Below are 22,612 nucleotides of genomic sequence, written 5' to 3'. Positions count from 1 at the left end.
TTCTTTTTTAATTGTTTGGTCTTGCTTTTGTTTGTTTGGGGTTTGTTGGGTTTTTGTTTGTTTGTTTGTTTGTTTGTGGGGTTTTTTGTTGTTTTTGTTTCGTTGTTTTTTGTTTTTTGTTGGTGGTGGTGGTTTGTTTTGGTTGGTTGGTTGGTTTTGTTTGCTTGTTTCATTTTTGTCTTGGGTTTTTTCCGTGTAGATGTTCTAGTGCTTGTGGATAATAGGAAAGCAGAGATAGAGGGTTATGTATGCCATCTTCATGCCAGTACTTTTGTTTTGTACATCATGTCTTTCCCCAGTTCATGCAGTTCAGAATATAATCAGTCTGAATTAAATTTATTTAAGGTTAAACCACAAGAGAGATATTTATTGGAGATTTAATTTTACCAAACCAGAAGCTTGGTTCAGTGATTTAACCTTAATCACTCCTTTCTAGGGGGGGATTGAAATTAATGACTTCATAATAGCTGGATTTTATATTTCACAGTTATAGCTCCCATTCTATTAAGGAAGACTTACAATAAAAAATCAAGATGATATTAATAATCAAGTAGTAAGAACTTTAGACTGATCTTTCAAATCCTTCATGAAAATACCTTTCATTATTGAATACTCCCAGTTTCAAGTTCAATAGCAAAACTTGCAATTTCTTTAAGGCAGGTTTCCTTGTAATGGGAACTTTTTCATGCAGAAGTTTGATAGATCTGTTTGGTCCATTAGTCCTAAAATGTAAACTTTAAACCAGTCTTTTTCCAAACTTGAAAGCAAAGAATACACTAAACAATCTTGAAATCTGTTGCATTCTTGAGACATTGACTGAGGCAGCAACAACAAGCAAGAATTTAGAATAAGTTACACCGATATATTTTCTTGCATGGAATATGAATCCTTCATAAAGAACAGAATTATTAAGTCATTTCAATTCAATGATAGGCAAAATATGAACTGGGAAAACACTGTGAAAAGCATCAGGCTAATATATTTTACAAAAACCACAATTCTACATTGTGAAGTACTACCTATACTGAGTATGCAGGATGCTCAGGGCAATGAGATGGAGTCAACACCATGTTCTCCATTCTCTCTTTAGTAGATAAAGAACTTTGTCATGGTTAGAGAAATCCAAGGTTTTGCAAAATGTACCTCTGCAAAGGCTCTGGAGCTTTGAGAAAGATCAAATGACTGAATTCAGCCTTGTGCAGTATACTACAGACAGTATGTAAAGTATACTTTTAATTCATGTAAAGTCTTGTAAAGATTTTTCTAGTCCTTAATGTTAGCAAAAGTATTATGAGTAAAATCATAGAACAAAGGAGTATGTTTTAATGAAAAAGTAATTACTTTCTATATGAGTTCTTATACTTCCTTTAATAGTGTAATATCAAAACATCTTCCAGACATACATTAACCAATGTGCTTAACACAGTCATTCATCTTTCAGGAGTAAACTGTATATGCATGCCATTTTGGGGGGTATGCATGTTTGTTTGTTTGCTTGTTTTTCTTGTATTAGAGAAGTCGGGTTAAAGTCTGTCTTGCATCTGGAACTAAAAACAATCATCTTCAGATCATGCGCAAATTCCTTCCACAGTCAGAAATGATGCAAAAAAGGTCTGTTTTCTGCAGTGACTGCCTGTAACTTGAATTTGAAACATTGAATTAATATTTTAAGCAGTCATCTTCCTATCTTACTGCTCACATAATGTATTTGTGCCCTTTTAGTGTTTGTGTACGTTTCACACATAAAAAACTTCAGGTAGCTTTTTTCCTTTCTTTCACACCCAGGACAAAACACATTTTGTTAGTATTATGTAATGCATATGTTAGTTTTCTAACAAACAGCCCTGTTAGTGTAGCTAGATCTGGTGCCCAAAGTAAAATCTCTCCCAGAGTAAAATCAGCAGCAGAGGCAAGTTCAGATTTGAGCTCACAAAGTCAGATTACTAAGGCAAACTTATATGTGTGCGAAGACAAGTTTTTGTATTTCAGGTCTCTAAGTAACCTGCAATACACACTGTATTTTACCTGTGAAATTCATATATATATATATATAATGATAAATATAAAATGAGACATGATGTCTGAACACAGTCACATTTAGGGAAAACTGGTGGCTTAGCTTTATCTTTAAAAAAAATATACATTTTTTAAAAAATATAACTTCAGAGTGAGATGCAGGGGCACATAAAGCTATCTGTTTCTAGATTTGAGGAATTAACTACAAGTAAGTTCACACTATATAATTCAACCTATATGAAAAATATGTATTCATATTTATAGGTCTATGCGCTTAGAATTATTTTTTTCATTATCATAACTTTAGTATTAAAGGCTGTCAGGAATATCTTGGCATGTGCTCTGTTGGTGCTTATTTCCTCAGCATGGAACTGTGATTGCCCATTCATATTTCACTGCAAAATTACTCTTAAGGTAGAGGCAAATCCATTTGCAAACAAACAAGTTGCTGTAATTCTTGCCCACATTTTTTCTGAATGCTGTAGGAGTTATTTACAAATAAGAATCTATCCATCAAATTTAATGTTTGAGTTCTTTGATAACATGACATGTTAAAGCCATCTTGCATTATAAATACTAATAAAGGGCATGTGTAAATGAGTCAGAGATGAAAATTTTCTGCATTTTTCTTGTTACATATGCAGCATAGTAAGTAGGGAAAACTGGTTAATGTTCACAGTGAAAGAACTCCTAATTGTCCTGAGCACAGTTATTCTAGATCAGTTCCATTTGGAATCCATTTAAGGCAAGTGCAGATGAATAAATTAGGTATCACTGGGGATACTTTGTTTGTTCTTTGAAGGAAATTCTATTAAAAATTCTAAAAGGGAGCAGAAAGGAACTTACATGTAACAGGACACAAATGGTAAAGCTAAGATGAATTAACCACTACAGGGAAATACATCTAGCTGTTCAGCACCGTAAAAGAAATATATATTTTGTAAAGTGGAAGCCAGCAGCTTGCAAAGAATGAAAATGTAAAATTTGGGGCAGCTACTTTGGAGAAAAAAATAAAAGAAAAAGGAAGAAAAAGGTCACAGAAATCAAAAAAGTTAATATTTTCTTTAAAATTAATGTTGCCAACAACAAAAAAAAATCATGATTTGATTCCAAATTAGAAAGAAAGGCAAGGACAAACCAATTTGAATAATTTTTTTTCCCCACAAAATATAATAGCATAAAAAAAAAAAAAACCCAAAGCCTACTACTGATCGTATTAAAAGCATTTTAGGACACGATCATGAAGCTTAGAATGGAAAGAAAATTGTAAAACATTTCATTAGTTTTCCTTGAGAAGTTATATAAATAAAAATATTAAAAAATAATTTAAGAAGGTCTGTGTGCCTATTCCTAAAAATACGTTCCTACAGTAGACTTGCACACAAATTAATCTTTTGCTGTAACAGTATCCTGTTGCTTAATGTTAAAACCAATTATAAATTTACAAGGATGAAGTTAGCCAGGGGAAAAAAATACAGTCATGTAGATTTTTTGTTCCTTGTTTATATCTGTGGCAGCATTCAGAGGAGCTAACTGGTTGTGAGAACAAAAACATGTTGCACTATGTATTGCACTGTACTGTAAAAAATACTCAAACTATTCAAAATGACAGAGTTTGTGTTCATACAAGTGTAATTTTTCTTAAGTAATTTTTTTTTCTTACTTTGAGGTTCTGTTAGCTTTTGCGTTTCCTATAACATCCTGTGACATCTATGTGAAAGGTGAATTTTCAGAGGAAGAATAGTGAATCCTTACTCTCATAAGACTGCTATCAGTGCTAGTTCCACAGCACGTTTTTCATGCAATTAGCTACCTATGTGTGTCTACAACACAATTCCCCTTATGGCTTTGAGGTGGCAATTGTGGCTTATCTTGACCATAATATTTCATAACTAGGTTGTCTATAACAGCGTGTACTCTGCAGTATATTCACACACTGTTTATCTATATGTATCTTGCAATGACTCAAGGCCTTTTCTGTAAAATGAAAACTAAAATTATATTTTCCTTCAATTTTAACAGCACAACAAGAATGTACGCCTTCAGCCAGAGAAAAATCAACACAGAAATAAGCATTCATATTCCAGAATACGGGAAACGTGCTCTGATCTGAATTTGAAGGCAGTAAGGTCTGCTTTGATTGGGAGTTAAACTGTTCCCCAGAAATGAGAATAATCCCTAGTATTTACACATCACTTTATAAATCGTAATAGATCAAAACTTTCCTTTGAGAGTGGCATATTTTTCTCCTTTGCAAATTACAAAGAGAATGCCGTAGCAGCTACACTCACTGGGAAACTACTAGCTTTGCTGTGTACCCTAGAAATTTGAAAGAACAAGAAAATTAAGTTGTTCCAGGCTTGATTTGAAGATGGGCTATTTATTTTACCCCCAAAAAAATAAAATTATTGAAACCCATTTTACAAGAGACTATCATTCCATGAATGAAACCAGAGTTCAGTGGTAGGACTGCTCTGAAAATCCTAGAATCGATTATATTAATTTTTAATTGAATCCCAATAAAACTCACATGAAAACTCCTAACCTCTTAATCTATGCTTGAGAAGGGTCAAAGATGAAAAAAGTGATGTAAAGGAGAATCCTTTACCCACCCTGCTTGGCTAGGAATACTGCTTTCACTGGAATTAGAGCCTTGTGCTCCTCTTTCTGCTCTACATCCCTATGTAAGATAATGTATTTTAATTTCCCTGTCCTGACGGCCAAAGCTTTCCAGTCAAAGCTAACAGTCAAAGACTGAAGTAGTGGCGTGGGAGGTAGAAGGAAAATAAAGAAGAAAAGGTTTAATTGCTGTGAAATTGCATGTTACTTAGAAAGGGGAAGTAAGGGGTTTGAAAATTTTTTGTTTGGAAGACAGCTATTTGTAGCAGCAAGGTATTTAGCCTAAAGATGTGTTCATTAGAATTATAGCAGTGGATATGATAAAAAAGAACTAGAAAAAATTGAAATTTATGACAGTGTCCAGATCTGCAAAGACAAACTAAATAAGACACAGGTAGAGTGATTACAAAATGTTAAATGTAATAATTGGAGCAAATAAGTAACTCTTTTTTGGCTGTTCTGAAATCAGTTTGGATTGACTGGAGAAGATGGAAGCCACACTGAAAAGAATCAATTAATTAAAGTGACTCCATTTTGGAGATGAAGATAGTGAATCAGGTACTTCGTAAGGCATTTGTGTATTAAGGAGAAGGATTTTCTAAAGAGATTGAGGGATAGAATTATCTGGAGTCCAGAAGAGGTACAAGAACATTAGGGACAGGGTTCAGAAAGGAAGTAAGTGAAACAAGAGCAGAATAACATGGGCTTCCTTCACATTTGACATTTTTGTTAGCTATGCAGTGATTCCTGCCTTTTGTATTTCATCCCAGAATTACATGAAATAAAGAAAAATGGTTTAAGAAAAATTAATGTCCTTTCGCTTTGTGCACTTACAAAGACCAACAAACAGTAAGACAGACCGAAGGAGATGGGAGAATATTCAGAGTAAAACTCCTGTGAGATAATGTACCTGACAAGCACATCTAAGGCAAATGTTTCTTGAAGTTCCCTGGGGAGTCAGGAAAATCAATGATCAGAGTCATTTCATGTTTGAGAGTCCTAGCATGATCCACCTGCCAGCAACCTCTGGTAGGTACATAGACAGTGAACATCTGTGCACACTGATTAAGCTGAAGGGGATCGTGGTTACAGGGCAGCAGGCTGCCTGTAAGGACGCCAATCCCATACAGAGCAAAATGCCAAGTTGTGCACTTGCAGTGTGACTGTCATTCAGAATGAAAGTCAAAACAACAAAGCGGAGTGGTCAAGACCATTTATGGGGGTACTTACAGGAGGATTGCAGGGTGATATATGCTCTCTGCTACTGGTTTAGCAAAGAAGCAAACAAAAAGAGGGTGACCTGCCAGAGACAGGCGTTGTTTGGGCAGCCAGAATTAAAGCTTAGGAAAAGACAAAAATGGATGCTTTTTAGCACCCTTTTTTCCAGACTTTCATGGGTTTACAGGAGAGGAAGCAAAAGTAGAGGATATAAAATCTGGATGAAATCAGTTTTATGCCAATTTATTATTTCCTAATTCATCATAGCAATCACGTATTATAAATGTTTTGGGTTTTTTTCCAGCTAAAAAGAAGCAGCATAGGCACAGACTATTAGAACATCTGCTGCAGAAATCTGATCAACCCAGTGCTTCAGAGAGAATATGACTGCAGAACAGCTCTACAGGGGACGGTTTGGATGGTTGTCAAGGTGATGTCACTCTGGTTTGCTAAACCTGTGCTTTTAAAAAGCAGTAGGTTTGTTGGAGTGGGGATCTCTCCAGGCAGAGGCCAATCTGAGGCTGTTTTTTTATCAGCTTTGTAGCTGAAGGTAAGTTCATGGAGTCTGCACTCCTAAGGATAAGGGCTTAGAAGATAGAGGATTGGGGAAGACTATGGAACATTAAATTCAGGGAGATAATAGCTGCATTATGAGGACACTAATGTAAAGAAATAAATGTGTTGGTGGTGACTCTTAGAAACAGTACCAATAAAAGTAAAAAAATAGTTTCAATGAATAGATAAAGTTGATAATAACAGTCTCCTGATTTTTAGGCTTTTTAAATGGGCATTGTGCTTGGTTTTGTTATCACTAAAATAGAGAAGGTTAAATTAGAGCTTTAGTTTAGCTAAGGATGTAAAAAGGAAGGTAGGATGCATTGTCTCAGATATGAAGACACTCTTTCATATGACTGAAAGATACTGTTGCCTTGCAAGCTTTACCTCAGAAATCTATTTGTGGACTACTCTTTCATTTTTGCATTTCTTGATAGTAACCAGAATGTGATGTATCTGTCTTGAAGGGCAAGTTATATAGTTGAGGAATTCTACTCTGTATTAGGTATGGATTTCCCTAAAGTGTGACTCTTACAGTGTAAAGGTGTCTCTTACGTATAGAGCACTTCAACATGCAGCTACCACTCCTGGCAGTGGAAATCAAACTATGGTATTCCTCTTTTCCCTATTAAATCATGTAATTTCATTTCTATACTTCAAAGAAAGACATCAAGGCATCCAGGAGGAGGACTAGACAGAAGTGGGAAATTGATCAAACAATTTAATGAAATACCAAGTGGAGCTGGAAAAGTAAAATCCATAGATGTTTAGGAAATTGAACTTAATAACAGCCACCAGAGAGACATATGCCATCTTCATACACACATTAACAAGACACTGTATGCTCATTGGGGCATAGACCATATACAACTCCATCAGTCTGGTGAAGCATGTTCTTTGAACACTGCAATACTGTGTCATGTATTGTTTTGTACTGCCAGGGTTGATTGATATGTGCTAACAAATATGACATATAATAAATGGGCTACAGTGCTGCTTAGGAAACAGGAGTAAACTGGGCAGTGGAAAGGGTCTGCAAACCAGAAACCTGTCACAGGAGTCTCTGTGTTATCAACAGAGCCTTTGCAGTGAGAGCAGGAGATGAGATTTTATCTATGTTTTGTTTTAAGAGAACTTTAAAGTGAACACCAGGAAAAAGGTTTGGGGGAGAATGTTTTTTGTATAATCTCACAAAATGCCACACTATAAAAAATAACTGTGGCTCATACATGCTTTTAATGAGATAATAATTACTGTACCAGTGTAAATATATTAAATTAACTCTCTCCCACTGTCCTCTCCCAGCTCCAACGCAAATTCTGTTACTTAAATCAACAATCAGCAACTAAAGTTCAGCAGTGACATGAGATCCATCTGACTGACTTCTGTTTCTTGCAGGTTACTGGTTGTGGACTGGTGGTCTCACGAGGCCAGAAGAGGTTAACTCAATGCTAACAGGGGTTAGAGGGGCAGACAAGTGCTCAGACTACCAAATCTACCAGCAAGTGTGCTTGCCTTCGAGCCACTCGGTGTGATTTACAGCTACACACAGGCAAAACGTAAGCATGAATATGCTGGCTCATATTCATGAGCATGCTGTCCCAAACCACGTTGTCATGTACTAAGCATTCCTGTGCTTCCTCTGGCAGGTAGGAATGAATAGGGTTTCCTTGTCCCTTTTCTACAAAGAAGATGAAATTTAGTTTTATTTATTATTAGCTGTTGCTCTCTGAAGTATCACAGTTCTGTTTACAGTGCCTTTTTCTCAACACAAATTCTCATGGGGAAAAAGTCCTGGTAGCTGTTTCACCATTGTCCTGTGCAGTCTATGTTAATACAAAGTGAGCACAACTTGCCACCTGGTCCTATTGAGTATTTTAGATCTGTTTTCCACTGCTGTAAATGGCAATGCAGAAGACAAGAGGTGTGGCATCCCTTAATTAATACTTGTTAGGTCACTTTAATCTTTAGGTTTCTATGATGATAACTGGTTTTGCTCACCTGGGCATAAGGAAGATGCTCTGTCTTTTCTGCTGAAGCCGTGCTGCTAGGAGTAAAAAATTCAGAATTATATTTGCAGTGCACAGAAGAGCATTGTGCAGGGTTCCCTGCAGTGTGTTCCAGTAAGCTAGCTGTGAAGTCCAATAATAATATAACTTCTTTACAGTTCTTCAGAAGACCAGTGGTTAACTCAGAGGTGGTGTATGTAATAAAAATATTTTTCTGGCAGTTTTGGGTAATGTTTAGTAAAGTGGTGTTTCACAGCATAGAAACTCAGGAATTTGAAACAGGAAGGGGAAGCAGACTCTTTGTTTATATATTCCATATGATGTAAAACTACCCCAGAAAAACTTCATTACAAATATTCAAAGCTGGATGTTCTTCAGCAGCTTTGGGGTAATTTAGTTACTGACTATAAAGGCTTTTGGATCAAGTCATTCATTTTCATTACTCAGGTTCAGATGCAAACTGCATGACCTGAAACTTTATCAGAACACTTTCATGTGTATTTTGAAGCATTTAATTAAGTTTTCAATTAATCATTATTTGAATGTTGGCCCTCTTGACACTGAAATATAGTTGATTAAGAATTAGGCCATGTTTAAACCTACATTAGTAAACATACATTAAGCTTTTAGTAAAAGCAAACTCCACAAGCGTTGCATTCAGGCCCTGTACATGAGATGAAGAGGACTCCTCAGATTATGTGTCTCTATTTAGGGCAACACCACTTAAATTTAGTTAAATTTAATTATAGTTGTTGTGAATCTGAGTGCATAATAATCCGTGCAAAATAAGCTAAATTCAAAAAAGATTCATTTTTCTCTGCATGCCCTTTATATTCTTTCATATATATACTAAATTGCATAGAATGAAGTCTAAGATTTCGTTAGGTTTAGATTTTCTAACAAAGAGTAATCTACATTATTTACAATGAAGTTGTGATGTTTGCAACTACGATATCTCTTCTCTAATTATTTATGTGTTTTGCAATCAAATATAACACATATAGGTATATATCAAAATTTGAGGACCTGGATTTTTTAGTGTGTTCCAATTTCCCTCTGTGAGAACATTCTTAAAGAAGAAATACAAGAGAAAACAAAAACAATGTTCATTTTCAGATAGCTCTTACACTAACGCAAGAATAATTGACGTAACCTATTGTACCAAAAGCAACTGGTGTTTTGCCAGCCAGGTAAGAAGGGAAAAGGGGGAAATTAAAAAAAAATATATTTCTGGTAGGGAAATTTCCAGAGTTGGTCTAGAAGGTTATTAGTATCCAAAAATTAATGTCAAAGATTTTTCTGGGTTTCATATAATGTTTAGTTTTTTGGTTTGTTTTTTTTTTCTCTTTATAGTGTCCTTTTTAAAGAAAATTAAAATAATTTAAATAATAAATTATTCAAATATTGCCAACCATCTAGCTGAGTAAAATTATGGGAAAGCTAGTGTGGCCCTAAAATAGTGTGAAGATATATATACCAACATGGATCTTCATCAGGCATAAAGAGAAGGATGTGCCCAAACTTACTAACCATGCGGGCATTTGCAAAGGAGGGGGCATGTCATATTTTTCATACAACTTATTAAAACCAGTTACAATATGCAGTTTTCAAACCATACGGCACAAAATAATTTTGACATGTTTCTCATAGAGTCATAGAACAGTTAGGGTTGGAAAGGACCTTAAGATCATCTAGTTCCAACCCCCTTGCCATTAATTATTCTATCTATCTGCTGAAAGAGGGGGTTTATTAGTTCTTTAGTTTGAACCCATTATCCCTTGTCCTATCACTACAGTCCTTAATGAAGAGTCCCTCCCCAGCATCCCTATAGGCCCCCTTTGGATACTGAAAGCTGCTATCAGGTTTCCACACAGCCTTCTCTTCTCCAGGCTGAGCAGCCCTAGCTTTCTCAGCCTACCTTCACACGGGAGGTGCTCCAGTGCCCTGATCATCCTTGTGGCCCTCCTCTGGACTTGTTCTAACAGTTCCATGTCCTTTTTATGTTGAGAACACCAGAACTGCACACAATGCTCCAAGTGAGGTCTCATGAGAGCAGAGTAGAGGGGCAGGATCACCTCCTTCAACCTGCTGGCCACGCTCCTTTTGATGCAGTCCAGGATATGGTTGGCTTTCTGGGCTGCAAACACACACTGCTGGCTCATGTTCATTTTCTCATCGACCAACACCCCCAAGTCCATCTCTGCAGGTCTGCTCTGAATCTCTTCTTTGCCCAACCTGTAGCTGTGCCTGGGATTGCTCCGACCCAGGTGTAGGACCTTGTGCTTGGCATGGTTAAACTTCATGAGGTTGGCATCAGCCCACCTCACAAGTGTGTCAAGGTGGCTCTGGATGGCATTCCTTCCCTCCAGCGTATCAACCGAACCACACAGCTTGGTATCATCAGCAAACTTGATGAGGGTGCACTCAATCCCACTGCCCATGTCACCAACGAAGATGTTGAACAAGACCAGTCCCAGCACCGATCTCTGAGGGACACCACTCGTTACTGGTCTCCAACTGGACACTGAGCCATTGAACACAACTCTTTGGGTGTGATATCCAGCCAGTTCTTTATCCACCAATTGGTCCACCTATCAAATTAATGTCTTTCCAATTTAGAGATAAGGATGTCGTGTGGGACAGTGTTGAAAGCTTTACACAACTCCAGGTAGATGACATCAACTGCTCTCCCCCTGACCATCAGGTCTATGGCTCCATCATAGAAAGCCACTAAAACTGTAAGGCAGGATTTCCCCTTGGTGAAGCCGTGCTGGCTGTCACCAACCACCTTGTTGTTTTTCATGTGCCTTAGCATGCTTTCCTGGAGAATCTGCTCCAAGATTTTGCTAGGCACAGAGGGGAGACTGACTGGTCTGTAGTGCCCTGGATCATCAATTTTCCTCTTCTTGAAAATGGGGATCATATTTCCCATCTTCCAGTCATCAGGAGCATCACCTGACTGCCATGATTTTTCAAATATAATGGACAGTGGCTTAGCAACTTCATTTGCCAGCTCCTTCAGGACCCACAGATGGATTTCATCAGGTCCCATGGACTTGTACGTGTTCAGGTTCTTCAGACGGTCTCACACCTGATCCTCTCCTACAGTGGGGCTAGGGTCTTCATTCTCACAGTCCCTGCGTCTGCCTTCCAAGACTTGGGTGGTGTAGTCAGAGCATTTGCCAGTGAAGACGGAAGCAAAGAAGTCATCCAGAACCTCAGCCTTCTCCAAACCCAGGTTAGCCAGTTCTCCTGATAGCTTCTGGAGAGGGCCTACATTTTCCCTAATCTGTTTTTTATCTGCTATGTACCTGTAGAATCCCTTCCTGTTATCCTTAATATCCCTATCCAAGTTTAGTTCTAACTGGGCCTTAGCTTCCCTAACCTGGTCCCTAGCTTCCGGAACAACATCCCTGTACTCTTCCCAGGCCTCCTGTCCTTGCTTCCACCTTTTATAAGGCTCTTTTTTCTTTCTAATTTTCCTCAGCAACTCCTTATCCACCCAAGGAGGTCTCCTGGCCCTCCTGCTGCGCTTCCTTCTAGTTGGATGCAACACTCCTGAGCTTGCAGTAGATAATCTTTGAATAACATCCAACAGTCTTGGGCCCCCCTGCCCTCTAGGGCTATATCCCATGGAACCTCATTAAGCAATTTCCTGAAGAGGCAAAGTCTGCTTTCTTGAAATCCTGGGCAGCGAGCTTGCTGCACGCTCTTCTCACTGTCCTGAGGATCTCAAATTCGACCACCTCATGATCGCTGCAACCAAGGCTGCCCTGGAGCATCACATTTCCAGCCAGCCCTTCCCTGTTGGTGAGCACAAGGTCAAGCATGGCACCTCTCCTTCTCGGCTCCTCTGTTACTTGCAGAAGGAAGTTGTCTTCCCCACAATCGAGGAACTTCCTATATTGCTTGCACCAGGCCGTACCGTCATTCCAGCAGATAGCAGGGTGGTTGAAGTCACCCATGAGAACGAGGGCCTGCAAGCGTGAGGCTGTTCCTATCTGCTTATAGAGTGTTTCATCCACAAAATCCTCTTGATCAGGCGGTCTGATTCCCACAGATCCCCACAGTAGTACTCTGTAAGACACTGTAGGACACTTTGGTGCTTAAATAATTAATAAAATGGGTGAAGGCTGCACTGGCCAACTCCACGGGCCAGGATCATCATCTTTGCTCCTTCCCTGTCCCACAAGTAGTCAGTGATCGACCTGAGCAGTGCTCATGTGCTGCAGTTGGGATGTGGCCATGGGGTTGGAATTCAGCCCTGCCCAGCACATCCTCCAGCAGTGTCCATCACAGGAGAGCCTGTGCAAGAACGTCCACCCCACACACAGCGAAGTCTGTGAGGGCAGCACAAGATGTAGTGCCAGCAGCATGTGTCAAGGGCTGCCTGCTTCAGGAGGGGTCTGCAACAGCTCCGCGCCTTGAACTCACGTGTCCCTGCCTGCATTTGCACGCACATCTCATGCACGCAGCAGCTCCCCCTGCACCCCACTGCCATTCTCCTGCTGGCAGCTCCCCCTCCCTGCTAGCTTGCAGGGTCCCACATGACAGCACCGGCATGTGACCCTGGCTCCAGCTGCAGCTGCCAACATCTGGTATCCCAAACCAGCTCCATCCCCAGACCGTCTTCCCACCGTGCCAGATGGGGATCAAGGGACTCACTGGGAGGAAGTGGGTAAAAAGCTTGGTTTGGGCAGCAGGATCCAACAGGATGCCGGGTGCAGGCTGCTCCCCGCAGTGCACTGAGCGTGGGCACGCTGTGATTCTGTGGTTCCATGACTGATTTCTTATACGTGGCCGTGTTTCCCCCAGCTTGGGGAGCAGCCCGAGACACCTTGGTCAGCACTGGCACAGGCTGTGCCAGCTGGCAGCACCAGACCAGGTGCCCTGCAGCCACCAAAGGGTCAGAGTGAGTGCCCAGAACTTTGCTCCCTTGCTCGAGCCCATCCTGCCCGCAGCTGCAGAGAGACTGAAAGAGCTGCTCTGCCAGGGCAGGGAGCCTACCTGAGGACAGCTGTGGTGCCCCAGCACCCAGTGCCAGCCCCCATGGCCCCTCCAGCCCTGGGAGCTCAGAGCAAGTGGAAATCACTTGTCTGACAAAGCCACATGTGATCACAGTGAATACAAAGAGACTGGGTCAAAAAAAAAAGTCAAGAAATGTATTTACAAAACAACAAAAAAATAAAGAAAATAAACAACAAAGAACAACTGTTCTTGTAAAAAATACAACTCTTCTACCTAAAACTACAACTATTCTACCTAAAAGTGCAACTTTTACTCTTAAAACTATACCTATTCTATCTAAAACTAACACTCTTATGGAAAAATGGAACAAACTTCTAAAACGACAACAATCTTCAGTGAGAACAGGAACTCTTGTAAAGGAAACTTCTTCAAACACCATGAAAACTCCCATCTCCACCAGCCCTGGAAACAAGCAGCACAAGGTCATTGCAGTGAGGCTCCTGATGGTCATTGTTTGCCACATGCTGGGGAGAGCAGGACTCTGCCATGGGGTTCAGCCCTGGCTGGGGCTGGGAGCCGGACTCTGATCAGACTGAGCTTGTGTGTCCCAAAGGGAGCACAGGGCAGCACGGTGGTGGCACTTGTGTTGCCAGGATGAGGCCACTGCCACCATGTCCCTGCAGCCAGGCCGTCACGAACAGCCCCAGCCCCAGTGTGACAGCAGTCGACCCCCCCTGACTGCCAAGCAGAAAAGTGCATTGGTGCTGCCCGGATCAGTGGAGCGCAGATGTGGGACAGGGGTCTGGGCACCCCGGTCCCCTCTCGTTGCCTGAACAGAGCCATGGGGCACTGGGGACCCGGGCACATCCCCAGCAGGAGCTGGCGGGAGGCCGGGGGCTCCTTGTCCAGCAGCACCCACCAGCTCTGACAGGCTGGCTCCTGCAGCTGGAGGATCCTCTGCTTCCTGCGCTTCAGCGCCTTGCGGGGCGGTAAGGGCTTCAGGACCTGCCAGAGCAGAGAGGACAGGGGTGAGCAGCCGTGCTCCCTGCCTGCGGGGCCAGGGCACAGACCCAGCCCCGCACCTGCCTCCGCACCCACCAGGTCCTTACTCTATGAAGGCAGCCCTTTGCGTCCTCACCTCCCCAAGGGCTGAGCTTGGCCACGAGCAGGACAAAGGTGGTCTTCTTTTGGGGCTGCATTGCGGGTACCAAGATGGTATCCAATAAGCAGCAAGCAAAGAAATGGGAGTGGGGACAAGCAGAAAGGGATGGGAGCAGGGCAGAAGAGCAGAAGAGGAGCAGGCTAGAAGGGACTGGTGTACGCAGGTAGGAGCAAAGTGTGGGTTCAGGGGTGAAGGTCTGTGCTGTTGCCTGGGTACGGGCAGTTGCCGCTGTGATGCAGGCTGTGACATCACCCCAGAATTCCAGAACTACTGTGAGCAGGGGATGGGGATGAGCTCTGAAGGGGCTGCAGCTCCATGGGGGACATTGGGCAATCGTTACGTGACCCGCTGAGATGACAGAGACACGCTTTATGGAATCATAGAATAGTTAGGGTTGGAAAGGACCTTAAGATCATCAAGTTCCAACCCCCCTGCCATGGCCAGGGACACCTCACACTAAACCATGCCACCCAAGGCTTTGTCCAACCTGGCCTTGAACACTGCCAAGGACAGAGCATTCACAACTTCCCTGGGCAACCCATTCCAGTGCCTCACCATCCTATCAGGAAAAAACTTCTTCTTTATATCCAATCTAAACTTCCCCTGTTTAAGTTTGAACACATTACCCCTTGTCCTATCCCTACAGTCCCTTTCTACTGTATCAGGCTGTTCAGCTACCTGGGAAACATTGCTGTAAAAGGACAAAATTAGATTTTTACACAATGTGTGACAGAACCATAGAATTATGTAGTCTGGAAGGGACTTCTGAAGGTCCTCTTAGGGCACCCCATCTACCCCAAGTTGGACTGCTGTCATAGTCAATGAGGTTTCTCAGGGTTTTCTCCTGAAAATTTCCAAGGATGGAGACTCCAAAACCTCTCCATAATCCTGTGCCAGTGTATGGCCACTTCTGATGACTTTTTTCCTTAAATCTAGTTGGGATTTCCTTTGTGACAGCCTCATTCTTTTATTGTGTACCTCTGAGAGTAGTTTGGCACAGTCCCTCTTATCATCACATCATTAGGTAGTAAGACAATTGTATCGAACACAGTTCAGTTGGTAACTCACCACATTCATCAAGGATCTGACTATTGCAGAGGATTCAAATTTCTTGTTAGAGTTTCCAGTCTTGTTGCTTACATTCAAGATTCTTTAAGAAAAAGGAAAAAAATTAACAAAAAATTTTAATCCATTAATAGGGTGACTGGACAAAAATAAATTCTCTGTTCATATTTGCTCTAGCTCATCTCTCTATTCCCGGAGGCTTTTCTCATTTATATAATATAGTTAATCAATTCAGGATACTAGCTATACAAATTGTGAGTATAACTGGGACAAAATTGGAAAGACACAGTGAGCAGTATGGTGAATATGTGACTATTCTTATGTGAATATGAAAAATAATTGTTCCATTTTATATTTTTCTTTTAATCTTCCAGACTATGTTTTTCCACACACAAAGTTACTATTCTCAATTTTATGAAAATGAGTATGTCCAGGACATTAAATGAAAACGTAAAGTAACTTTGGTACCTTTTAACTAGTAGTTTTTGTGTTAATATTCACTAATACTCATTTTCTAAAGAATATCAACTTTCACCTTGGGCAAAGGAGTTGTAGTACTCCAAACATCTTTGTGTAAGCATTGGAAAATTACAGTTTGGATACTTATTTTTAATATACCTCAATTTGCTTCAGCCTAATGTCTGTAGGCAATTCATGATCACTTTTTTGTTTGTTTTTGTTGATAATATTTCTGTTAATATGCACGTAAATGTTCAAAATGAAATCAGAATCTATTAGGTGAATGTATTTGAATGATACCCTGTTAAGATACCTTTATAAAGAAGTGCAGAGTGTGACTTCAGGACCTGATCATTTTCTGGATAGATCTTGCATTATTTTAGTTCTATTTTAATTCTGACCATCCCTATAACTCAAGATACAAGCTGTTCTGATTGTAATAAATATATTCCTTTAGGTATAAAAGTAATGTTTAAAAACTAATTCATAAAATAAGCATATAATGATAACATCTTTTTTTATTCATTCTTAAAAAGTGTAATTGTCCAAGATTTTCTGCATAATCCTTTAAACCCAAGTTCGGGGTTTTTTTGTGCAGGTTATGAGTCACGAGAAGGTGCTATCTTTGCTATTGGAAGTTTTAGATCAAAAGAAATTTGAATTTTACATTATTTAGTATTTGTATTCTGGTAGTCAGACATGCCACAGTCAGAAGGACTGTGGGTGCCTGTCATTCTCCTCTCTGTCTTCTAAGAAGGAAGTGGAAGTCAGTCAAGCCATTTTCCAAGTGATGGCTAAACCACAGCAGAGAGCAGAATAGATAGTTTGCTCAAAAGGAAAAAAAAAAAAAAAGAAAAAAAAAGAAAAATACCTAATTTATAATTCTCTGGCTGGGCTGAAGTAGCGTGCATGTGGTGTGACATGAAGTCAGTGAAAATAGGTCTGGGTTGCCTATTGAGTGCTGTTGAACTGAAATTCATTAGATGATGAACAATTTTGTTGTAGAAAGGCCAAAGTCTGTAATTATCACTCAACTGGTGAAAAAAAGTTTGGTTTTGTCCAGTTATATCTTATTAAGAGATCACACATGTTTTGTTGTTTTGTTTTGTTTTGGTTTGGTTTGTTTTGGTTTGGTTTGGTTTCTTTTATCTTAATGTAGCACAAAGCTCCTAGAAATTGAAAATAAAGTGATAGTGTTTTTTCTGCATTCGAAGCTGACTTTCAGTACTCTGTGCTGGGTGTACTGCTGTCCTGGTTTAACCCCAGCCAGCAACTGAGCACACAGCACAGTACTAGCTACTAGGAAGAAAATTAACTCTATAAGAGCTGAAACCAGGACAAATTCTGACAGTATTTTACCTTGTGTTAATAATTAAGCATTCTCTGCAGTGGAATCAGGACCCTAACCTTCCTCATTCATAATCATTTTCATTCTGAATAATTTTCTGTGAAACCAACAACACTATATTGCAAAAAAAAAAAAAAAAAAGGCCTTTTTGGATATAGTTTTATTTTGGGGTTTTTTTTCTACAATAAAAAAAAACCAAACCAAAACAAAACAAACCCAAAATCTCACCAAAACAGGACAGTGGAGTATGAACTAGTAAAGACTATAATACAATGTCCATATAGACATTTTGTTTCTCTGGTTTTTTTTTCTCTTATGACCAGCAGGATGCAGGTCTGCTTGTTTGCCTGGCTTATGGCAAGTATGCTTTTAATTTAGGATTTTCTGAAGTAGCACTTGGCTTGCTCTAACTTGGTTTTTGCTTGCCTATTTTTTAGTCTGACTGCTAAACTGAAAAAATGATTTACACAGTCCTTCTGATAGAATGATATATTCCCACAGTTAGTTGCACATATTCCCCTAAAGTAATGCAAAACCATTACACACTAAGATAATGAGATTAAAAAAATATATATTTCCTTATATTAAAAAAAATACCATATTTCAGTTTGTATTTCAAGCAATTTGTACCCATTTTCTCTCATCCTGCCACTGGGCACCACTCAGAAGGGCCTGGCTCCACCTTCCTTAGTCTCCCCTCAGCTATTTATACAGACCAATAAGATTTCCCTGAGCCTTCTGCGCTAAAGGCTGAACAGTCATAGTTCTCTTAGACTTTTCTTACTTGAGAGATGTTTCAGTCCCTTCGTCATCTTAGTAGCCCTTTGCTGGACTTACTTTGTTACATCCTTGTCTGTCTTGTGCTGGGGAGCCAAGAACTGAACACAGATGTGGTCTCAAAGACCTATATATTCTTTTATTTTCCTTCCCAGGGGACTAAATGCATATCTGTAGATTGAACCAGGGACACCAAAAAACTGAGGAGGGAAGAGGAGAGAAAGGAAGGAATCCTACATATCTAATCAGTGGGCTTTATTTGGATGACTGAACACTTTGCATGAAGGATATTTGGCTATTTTTTAAAAATATACAGAAAATTAACATGCACTCACTCCTACATTTGATTAAAGCTTGGATTAGAACTTTAATACACTGAAATGAACTAACGCAAAAGGTGAGCTTGCATAATATGACAGTAGTAGGTTTTCCCTGAGGAAAAAGTCAAAAGTACTGGAATATTTAAAAGAGATAAGAAGACTGAGAGTTGTGAAAGAATATGAAGAAAGATTTTCCTTAACATAAGAACAGAAATAATAGGGCAATTTCAAATACCGATGTCTGTTTTCTTCATCTAAATGACAGATTGTATGCCACTTTTCAAAATTCTGATTAAACTGTTGAGTATTGAATTTGATCTGGCTGTAAGATTCTAACTTTGCTGTGTTAGTAGTGCTGTGCAGCAGGATACACATTGAGAATGCATGTCTGTAGGACAGATAGAAAGTGATCTAAGCATTAGATGAGCCTTGGTAGCCAAAAGGTTTCTTTCTCATCAGGGAAGTCTGCTGGATTATCAGTATTTTCAGCGGTGGAGAACGCTGATTTCCTGCCGAGTATATACTAGCTGGTCTTCTGTCCACAAGACTCTTGCTATAAGAGGTTGTATTTCCATGTGCAATATTTGGGTTCAGACATGGAGTTTCCATACCTTGAGTTTGAGATCTGTCTGTGCTTTCTGCCAGCAACATGTCAGGGGCTTATGTCTGAATCATAGAATCATTGAATACTTTGGGTTTTAAGGGACCTTCAAAGGTCACCTATTCCACTCCCTTTCTTGCAATCAGCAGTGACATCTTGAACTAGATCAGGTTGCTCAGAACCACATCCAGCCTGGCCTTGTATGTCTCCAGGGATGAAGCACCCACCACCTCTCTGGGCAGCCCATGCCACTATTTTACCACCCTCATTGTAAAGAATTTTTTCCTTGCATCCAGCTTGAATCTCTTCTCTTTTAGTTTAAAACCATTATCCCTTGTCCTGTCACAACAGGACCTGCTAAAATGTCTCTTCTCATATTTCTTATAGGCCCCTTATAAGAACTGAAAGGCCACAATAAGGTCTCCCTGGAGTCTTCTCCTCTCCAGACTGAACAACCCCAGCTCTCTCAGCTTTCCTCACAGGAGAGGTGCTTCATTCTTCTGATCATTTTTTGTGGCCCTCCTCTGGACCCTCTCCAACAGGTTTGTCTCTTTCCTGTGCTGAGGACTCTGGAGCCAGAGGCAGCACTCCAGGTAAGGTCTCACCAGAACAGAGTAGAGGGGCAGAATCATTTCCTTCAACCTGCTGACCATGCTTCTTTGGATTCAGCCCAAGATAAGATTGCCCTTCTGGGCTGCAAGTGCACACTGCTGGCTTACAAAGGTGCAGTAAACAACAGTGGTTAGATACTGCTAATTATTCTTTCCTTCTGCTGAAAAAGGGGTTTTATTCTTTTATCAGTCTGTTGTTAGAGTCAGAAATGAATATGTGCCATTTGGGCGGAATGTATATACATACACCTGTTCCATTTGCTGCAGACCTTTTATAGTATAAGTTTAATTCAGTGAACAGCTAGAGGCATTTGATTAAAATTCTGATGTTTACTTTTAAGTTCACATGCCAGATAGGTGATTTTTTTTGGGTGTGAATTCTGAAGATATTAGCATTAGTTCTGGGGATACTATTGACTTCTAATGGGAGGTGGACATCTGTTATACATGTGCTCTGTGTTGTCACAGCATTAATCATTTAGTCTTAAAGTTACTAATAAGATAGTCAACTTGTCAAGTAACTGATGCTGATAGAAAATATTATTTTGGAAGTGTGGGTGAGATGACAAATTTATGAAACAGGTAGGTCTGCAAGAAAATAGAGTGAACCAGTTTTATTTATCACAGATAATTTTTTCTCTTTCAGAGCTGGAGCAGTATACTATGAATGCAAGACCTTGGCTGGGCTACAGGATTTTAGGCAACAGGATCAAGGTGTGGCTGAGGGTTTTTCCAGTTGGAAGCACTGTGATAAACGGAAAGAAGGCAAACTAAACTGCAAATTCAGTCTTGCAGATGTGCTTTGGAAGTCAGAAGATGGCAGTCTTTACTCACTGTTGAAGTTACTGCATTGCTTGCCCTCATGATGTGAACACTTGCAAAGTTAATAAAATGAATATGTATCTTTCCCAGTATTTTTAGTTGTTAAATTTTAATTTGAAGTGCATCTTGATAATGCAAAAATAACAGCTTTTTATTTTTTTCTCAGAAATCATTCATGATGATGGCAACAAAAACATCACTTAATATTCACTGATTCAAACATGAACGAAGAACATTTTTAGTGTAAAGAAAGTTCTAAAAACTGTCTAAAACATCTAAAACAAAGGCAGAGATGAGCATTGACAAATGTGTCCAACAGAAGGATTGACAGAGGCTGCTCAGCAATTGTGTGTGCCCAGAGGCACCTAAACCTCAGGATCTGATTGCATTCTCCTTCTGTTCATGTCAAAAATCTCCTCATGTAAGCAATAAAGAATTTAATATCTTTTCAGGCCACACTGGGATCCAGAAATTAGAAAGAAATGGGTCACCATTCCCTAAGGCTTGATCCAATAGGTGAATGTTGAACATGCCTGGTATGCACAGTAGAGTCTGTAACGTTAGCTGCCCGTCATAGCCAGCTGACAAGTGCATATCCATGGACAAATTTAGCCTTAAGTTGCCCTGACACTGAGGAAAACTGGGTTTTTATCTTACCTGTCCTACAATGCAAAACAAGGAGGTACAAGCAGCTCTACCCCTGATGATTAAACTATCATCCATATGAATTTTTGTCCTGGGGCAACTTTCATGAGAAGCTTTAGAAAACTAATTGTGATGAAGCAAAGTGCATACATTTCTTGCAACAAACTTTGGAAAGTAAGAAGCCGCCCTACCACCTGGCCTTATCCAGTAGGACATAAAGACACATTCATTTTCTGACTGCCCTTCTGGCACAGAAATATTCAGTGCTTTCTTTGCAGATAGCAACACGTATCCTATTCTTGTCTAGTTGCCAGTTTCTCTTATAATGCAAAAGATTCAATTAGGAAGGAAATAGAATTTGGGTATCTTGTACTTCAGATGAGACCCCTGACCATCAGACTACCATAGCACCCTATATATATGTAGCTATATAAATATATAAATATTATATAAAATTATACAATGAATAAGTATATAACACATATAAAATATATGTAAAATTAAATATAAACATATAAATATATTTTATATATAATATAAATATATTATATATATTCCTATATATACAGCTATACAAATATGGCTATATAAAACAAAACCTTTACTTTTTATGAGAGGGATTAGTGTTTGGACACTGGGGAACCATGTGAGTGAGTCCCTTGCAGCAGATACATTATGTGCTGCCAGCACTTATGTTGGAGGGTTCCTTTTAGTCACAATTTTGTGTATGTACTGTAAATCTCACAGTAACCCCTTGAGGACACCATGGGTGAGCTTTAAATAGCTTCTTTCCTGGGGGAATCAAGTCTGAAGAGATGCTTGACTTCATCTAGCGCAGAACAGATGCGTCAGAGACCCTTGCTTACAGTAGGAAAGCAAACCTCTCCCACAGCCAGCCCTCCAAGTATGTGCCACGCATGCCTACGACCGTCAGTGCAAGCTTCAGTGCTAGTCAAGACATGATGTGGCTGTGCAGTCCCGTGATCAGAGTAGCCACATCGTATGCAACTTTGATCCTTCCTTCTTGTACTTCACCTATCAGTAACATACAAGTACCTGTCTTCCTGAAAACAATTGGTTTTCATCTCTTAAAAAAAAAGTTTTTCTCTCTTTGTCCTGTCCATTATACACAATTATTACATTTTATTTTTTTCGTTCCTGACATATGTAAGTACAAACAGATAAGAGTACATCCAAGCTCTTGGTTTTGCATTTCTGGCTGGCATCCAAGTAGTTGCAAACTTAGGTTTAAAAGGGTTTGCATTTTAAAGGGTTGTTGATTCTCATCCTAGTTAACATGAACCAAATTTTTAATTTGTAAGCCCAGATCTGTAAAGACTTGATTACAAGCTTAGTTTTAAATACAGGAAGACTTCTAAGTGAAATGGGCTAAAAAGGTTTAACTAAACCTTTAGGC

General features: G+C 39.7%; 1 long non-coding RNA gene across 1 annotated transcript; it reads left to right on the top strand.

The window, feature by feature from the left end:
• The first annotated feature begins 15,982 nt into the window (after positions 1-15,982).
• LOC133215347 (uncharacterized) lies at positions 15,983-20,634 on the top strand. Its single transcript, XR_009726389.1, has 2 exons — positions 15,983-16,062; positions 20,375-20,634. It is a non-coding gene; the product is annotated as an uncharacterized LOC133215347 (long non-coding RNA).
• The last annotated feature ends 1,978 nt before the right edge of the window (positions 20,635-22,612 follow it).

This window comes from Neopsephotus bourkii, unplaced genomic scaffold (assembly GCF_033783945.1).
Source record: "Neopsephotus bourkii isolate Nb327-2 ecotype Australia unplaced genomic scaffold, CSIRO-AGI_Nbou_v1 NB_962, whole genome shotgun sequence".
Lineage (NCBI taxonomy): Eukaryota > Metazoa > Chordata > Aves > Psittaciformes > Psittacidae > Neopsephotus > Neopsephotus bourkii.
The sequence above is the reverse complement of the archived record's forward strand: the minus strand, read 5'-3'. Positions and strand labels throughout refer to the sequence as shown.